The sequence below is a fragment of the Notamacropus eugenii genome, chromosome 2 (genome assembly GCF_028372415.1).
Source record: "Notamacropus eugenii isolate mMacEug1 chromosome 2, mMacEug1.pri_v2, whole genome shotgun sequence".
Classification (NCBI taxonomy): Eukaryota; Metazoa; Chordata; class Mammalia; order Diprotodontia; family Macropodidae; genus Notamacropus; species Notamacropus eugenii.
In genome coordinates this window covers 430507959-430514572 of record NC_092873.1, presented here as the reverse complement: position 1 = coordinate 430514572, position 6614 = coordinate 430507959, and positions in this window count along the sequence as shown.

The window sequence follows — 6614 nt, the reverse complement described above, 5'->3', positions numbered from 1 at the left end:
AAACAGAATTCATCTTTTCTCCCAAATCCTCTCTTCTTTCTGACTTTATATATTTGTTGAGGGCAGTCCAGGCACCTGAATTTGCTGTTTCAAAGTCTCTCCCTCTTCTTTCATATCCAATCACTTGCCAAGTCTAATTGTTTCTGCCTGCACAACATCTATTGCAACCATCCCCTTCTCCACTCACACATGAACTACATTGATTCAAACTCTAATTACCTCTTACCTGGTTTATGTCAGGAGTTTCCTATGTGGTCTCTTATACCCAGTCTCTTATTTTTGCCATCTACACTCCACATAGTTGATAAAATTGACATTGCTTTATCACAGTTCTGGCTTTGTAACTGCCTTACTCCAGAAGCTCCAGTGGTTCATTGCCTCTAGGGCAGAATTCAGTCTCCTCTGGCATTTAAAATTCTTTGCCACTTGATCCTACCAAGACTTTTCCAGCTTATTCGCCATTATTTTCCTTCATAAATGCTGCATTTAGGGCAAACCAGATTGCTCAATGTTGCTCACACATGACATTTCACCTCCTAGTCTGCCTCCCTTGTCTTTGCAAAGGCTGTCCCTCATGTCTGGAATGCAGTTCTTTCTCATCTCTGCCTTGTAAGATCCATAGGATCCTTCAAGGCTCAGTTCAAGGGCTGACTCTTATATGAGGCCCACTGTAGTCCTATGAGAGCCACAGCTTTGATGTAGTGGATTGGAAAATGGAGTTGAGTCAAGAACACTTGGGCTTAAATCCTTCTTCAGGCACATTAGCTGTGTGACTTAGAGCAAGCTGTTTAACCTCTACCTGTTTTGTAACATCTGCAAACTGAGGAAGTTGAATTTAATGACCTTTGACATCCCATCTAGTTCTTAATCTATGATCTAGAATTTTTTAATACCCCCCTTTCTGGAACTCATGTATTTACTTCATCTCCCCACCTCCACATATACATACACACATATAAATATATTGTTCTTCAGTCATTTGTCAGTTGTATCCTACTCTTCATGACTCCTTTTAGGATTTTCTTGGCAAAGAACTGGACAGCTTGCTATTTCCTCCACCATCTCATTTTACGGATGAATAAACTGAAGTAAACAGGGTTAAGTGACTTGGGCAGGGTCACACAGCTGATAAGTGTCTGAGGTCAGATTTGAACTCAGGAAAATGAGTCTTCTTGACTCCAGGCTTGGCATTCTGTCCACTGTGACATTTAGCTGCCCTCATAAAATGTATATTTATATAATATACATATATATAAACATACACATATATATGTATATATACATATATGTGTGTTGTGTAAAATTTGTCTGCTTTGATGTTGTTTCCCCTCAGTAGAATAGTTCCCTGAAGGCAGGGACTGGTTTGTGTTTGCCTTTGGGTCCACAGTCTCTAGCACAGTGCCTGGTACATAAAAGGTGCATCAAAAATTTTAGGTGAATGAATGACCCAGTCTGATCCCACCTTCTTACTTTTCACATGAAGGAAATGAAGGCTAGAGAAGGACAGCTAGCAGGTAGCAAGTTCACATTAGAACACAGGCCCTCAGATTCCAAATCCAGTGACCATTTTCACTGCACAACCTTGCAGACCCTCCTTTGTTCTTGTGGTTGCTCCCAGAGTTGAGGCTGGTCTCATGTGTGTCTCATGGGCATCCTCTTTGCCCCTCCCTCTCTCTCCCTTTTTCACTGTATTGTATAGAATGTGGGAGAAGTCATGATGCTGTGATAACTGATCCAGGCTGGCACTGCTTATCTGAGTGGTACCAGCTGAACTTGAGAGCACTGGGCAACCTTACAGACTCTTTCTAAATGTTACTTTTTTAAAATGCACATACTTTTTAATGCCAGAAAATACTGTTGTCCTTGGCACAAAGGTATTTATTTTTGATATGTCAAGTGACTTATGTGACAATGAAAGCACAAAGACTTTGGTGGATGGTAAGTAACACATGGGATGGGGAGGGGGAGTCAGTTTTTAAATAGAAATGTGTCTGATTTCCAAGTCTTGACTAGGGATCATAAATGTCTTGTCCCAGTTCTAGTTGTCGCTGTCTAGCAAGAAGAAACATGGATTGTCTATTAAGAGTCTTATTTGATTGAATGGCCTCTTGGGGAATGACTTCTTCCTGTCTGCATTATGGGGAGAGAAGTAGGTGGAGTCTCCAAATACCATCACTAAATGATATGAATGTGTGCAGCTCGAAGTAAGGTAAGTAGTGAGTTCCAAGGGGAAGGAGTGGAATTAGAGGCAAGAAAATTAAGGCATCAACAGTGAATGAGAAGGCTAGGTTGGAAGCCTCTTACCTTTTTGTGTCTTAGTTCATACACTTTCACAGAGAGAATTTAGAGATGTAGGCCATCCATTTTATTTTGCGAAGGAAACAACCGAGGTTCAGAGAGGTTCTAATCTATCCTGTATGTATCTTATTTGTACATAATTTCTTTCATGTCCTTTCCTTTACTGCATCATGAGCTCCTGGAGAGCAAGGACTGTTCTTTGCCTTTCTTCATGGCCCTAGAGCTTAGCACAGAGCCTGGCACATTGCAGATCTTTAACAGAGACTTCTTGTTAACTTGACTTGCGATTGCTTTAGGTCACATAATGAATGTGTGGTAGAATCAGGCCTCAACTCAGATCTCTTAACTCCTAATTATATCCAGTGCTCCTTTCTTTTTAATATGACCATTGTCTTTCTGGTCTTTCAGGTCACTCTTACCACTATTCAGGGTGCTTCTAGCAATTTGTCATCTGTCTCCAGTGCTTATGGCTAATGACTACTGTCCACTGACCAGGGTGGGTCTAGAGAGTGAGGTCTTTGCATGCCCATCCCTTCCTTATTGAAGGGCTTTACCCTTCATCTTTATCCTAGTCTCTGCAAGGGGTATAAGGGTTGAACAATTCCTGTCATTCATGCAGTCACAATACTAGACAGACAGAAGGACAGATAGGATGAGGAGGTCAATGTAACCAAGTTGTGTGTACAGTGAAATGTACTGAAGCATGTTCCAAATACAGTCTCTTGTAGGAACTGGGGGTGGAGTGAGAATCATTGTATAGCGAATGGATGAAGGGCTTTTCCTTTCGGCTCTCAAGTATTTGATTTGCAGTCCTTGAATTTTAGTCAGAAGAAGCCTTCCATCTGGTCTAGGAGTTCTTATGATTCCAGGAGGCCTGTGAATTTTGGTGGAAAGAAAATTTATCTTTATTATTACTAACCTGGAATTGAAATTTAGCATTTTCTTCAGTAATTTAAAAGTATTATTCCGAGAAGGGGTCCATAGACTTCCTCAGACTGCCAACGAGGCCTGTGCGGCACAAAGAGGGACCAAGGGGCCCTAATCTAGTCCAATCCATACCCACAATATAATCTACGCGCCTGAAAAGTGATTGTCCAGCCTCTGCTTGAAGACCTCCAAAGAGAGGTAACTTACTACCCTGCCCCCCCATCGACCCCCAAGGCATCTTATTTCACTTTTGGACAGTTGTAATTGTTAGGAATTAACACTGCTCAGTGGCACAGTGGATAGAACACTGGGTCTGGAGTCAGGAAGGCTTGGGTTCAAATCTGGCCTTAGTCACTTACTAGCTGTGTGATCTTGGGCAAATCACTCAGCCGTGTTTGTCTCAGTTTCCTCATCTGTAAAAATGAGCTGGAGAAAAACAAATAAGCAAACGAGTCCAATATCCTTGCAAAGAAAACCCCAAAATGGGCTCACAAAGAGATGGATATGGTTGAACAACAAGAGCAAAAATTGTTAGGAAAAGTTTTTTCTCCTGACATTCAGCCTAATTTTTTTCTTTGCCACTTATCATAAGATCATATCTCTAGACCCAGAAAGGGTCTCTAAGGCCCCATTGTTGCCTCCTGGGCCCAAAGATAATAAGTCTAACCCCAATTCCATTTGACAGTCTTTTAGATACTTGAAGAAAGCTATTAATGCCTCCCCATATTTTTTTCTTTTCCAGGCTAAATATCCCCACTTCCTTCAACTTATCCTTATATAGTATGGCCTCAGGGTCTTTTGAAGTACTGATTATGTTGGACTTGCTCCAGCTTATCAATGTTATTCCTAAACTGTGACGTTCGGAATTTAACACAATACTCCATATGTGGTTGTCTGGCAGGAACAGAGAACAAAAAGACTATCCCCTCTATATTCTTGGCAATTGTGCTCCCCTCAAAGCAGCCCAAGAACCTTTCTTCTTGGGAACTCCTGATTACCTCAGTAAATCCTCAAAGTAAACTCCATTGCTGATGTCTTGAATTCCCATTGTCTGTTACTCTGTAAAGTAAGTAAACGAACAAACTAACAAACAAATGAATGAATGACTAAATGAATAGACAAATAGAAAATAGTGAACCAAAGAATACAGGTGTGGGGAATCTCTTTAGCTGGGAATGAGATGAGAACTCAGTTCAATCCAAGAGAAGGCAATTTGTCCATTCTAGCAGTTTGTAAGGCAGAAGCTGGCAGTTAGGTTCACATGGAGGAGATGGGTTCCTCTACATGTCTGCTTCTTCTTGGTCTGTGTATCTCTTCCCGAGAGAGCACCATATATGTCTTTTAAAAGCTCTATAACCAACTTCATAAATTCCTCATACAAGTATCACATCACACTCACCTTTTTCACCACCAATCACAAGTCACATCTCCTTCTGTTTATGCAGCCACACACAATTTGGGTGGATGCCCAGTTAAATAGAAAAATCCTGTGTTTCCTACATTTAATCCCTGGAGTCATTGATATAGCAGCCAGCAGGCTCCTACCATGGTCTTATTGTTCAGAACAGTAGAGAGACTTGTCAGTGACAGGGACTTAGCGTTCCCAGGTCCTGGGCAAGTGCTCATCATTGAGAATACCTCTGCCTCTGCAACTCCTGTAATTCTATTATAGAACACATTCCATGCAGGGCAGGTCATGAGTTCCCTAATGAACCAGGACTCAGGAGCCCTGCTGGTGTACACCTGAAAACTCAGCATCAAAGAAGCAGTTAAGCACTGACAAGTAGAGGAAATAGAGGGCATGTTAAGATATTAAACTCCAGTCTTCAAGGACCAAGGAGAATTTCCAAAGTCTATTCTGCTATATAAATCAAACAACATCCCTCCTCCTCCCCCTCTCCCACTTCCCATACAGAAACTGCACTGGAAAGCATGGTTTTCTTTTTTTTTTGCATTTCCTTTGGGAACTGGCATCCTAGGCAGGGGACACACTTGAGTCCCTGTTGATTCCAACCTCCACAAAATCAGAAAATGTTAGAGCTTGAAGGGGTCTCAGAGACCCCTTAACCCAACTTGTATCTGACCAGGAATAACCATTACAACATTTCTCACAAGTCTCCCCTTAAAGGAGCCTTCCCTTCCATTGATGCTGAACTCCCTACCTCTCTAGCCCTTTTCTATTTGGAAGAGGTCTAATTGTTCACAAGGTTTTTTTCTTCTGTGAAGCTGAAAATTTTGCTCCTAATGAGAACCATTTGAGGGAACCCTCAGAATCTGGGTACATTTGTCTAGACCCCCAATTCCATTATTTAGGCTGGTGAATTTGTTTTCCTTTGGTCCTCAATGACCTTTTACTTTCATGGTTCTAACAAAAACAACAGCAAAAAACTGCTGAGTGAAATGAACACCATATCTACTCCATCAAATCTTTCAGATGATGGTGAGAAAGTAGGATCAAAATTACAGGGAACATGAAACTGCAAGAAAGATATGGAAGTTCACCACAAAATACCACCTACCTCCTCCAGTGCTCACTCTCTCTCTCCCTCTCTCTCTCTCTCTCTCTCTCTCTCTCTCTCTCTCTCATTCTCTCTCCCCCCTCTTCCTCCTTTCCCCTCCTTCTCTCTGTCTCTCTTCTCTCTCCTTCCCTCCCCCTTTGTCTGTCCTCTGTCTCTGTCTGTCTCTGTCTGTCTCTCCCTTCCCCATTTCTCTTGCTCTCTCTGCCTCCCTTCTTCCCTTTCTCTCTTCTTCCATCCTTTTCTGTCTCTCCTCTCTCTCTCCATTCTCCCTCTCTCTCATTCTCCCTCTATTTCTCTCTCCCTCCCTCTCCATGCTTCAGAAATCAGTGGCTGTCATCAAGGCCATTAATGATGTCTATTCTGGAGATGTACAGTAGAAAGCCTAAACCTGGTATTTACTGCTGACTGACAAGCGAAGAGTTTTATCTGCCTCTGGGTGGGGAAACGTCAGAGAAAGGCTGGGGGAAAGTGTGCTCCAGCTCCATTTGTTAATTTCTTCTTTTTAAAAAAATGTTTTAAGTGAATTTAGTGCTTAAGCAAAGGGGTATGATTGACAGCTCCTGGGGGGGCTCCCCCTGAGAAGGAGATGGTACTAGTAAGGGGGGGGGGTCAGGGTGTCTCTGAAGAACCACTTATTGTCTGTAAGGTTTTTCATCTCTGTGTCACCTGTTCATGTCCTTGGCAGCCACATAATAATCATAACTGTAATAATGATGATGGCAGTAACTATGATATCGCTTATGGCTGCCTCAGAAGAGATCGGAATGCAGGTGTTATCTATCACAGATGGGAGGGTTTATTTCATGAATTTTTCAACTTTTCTGAGAAGTGTAGAAGCCTTTCTTTCCTTTAGACACACACACACACACA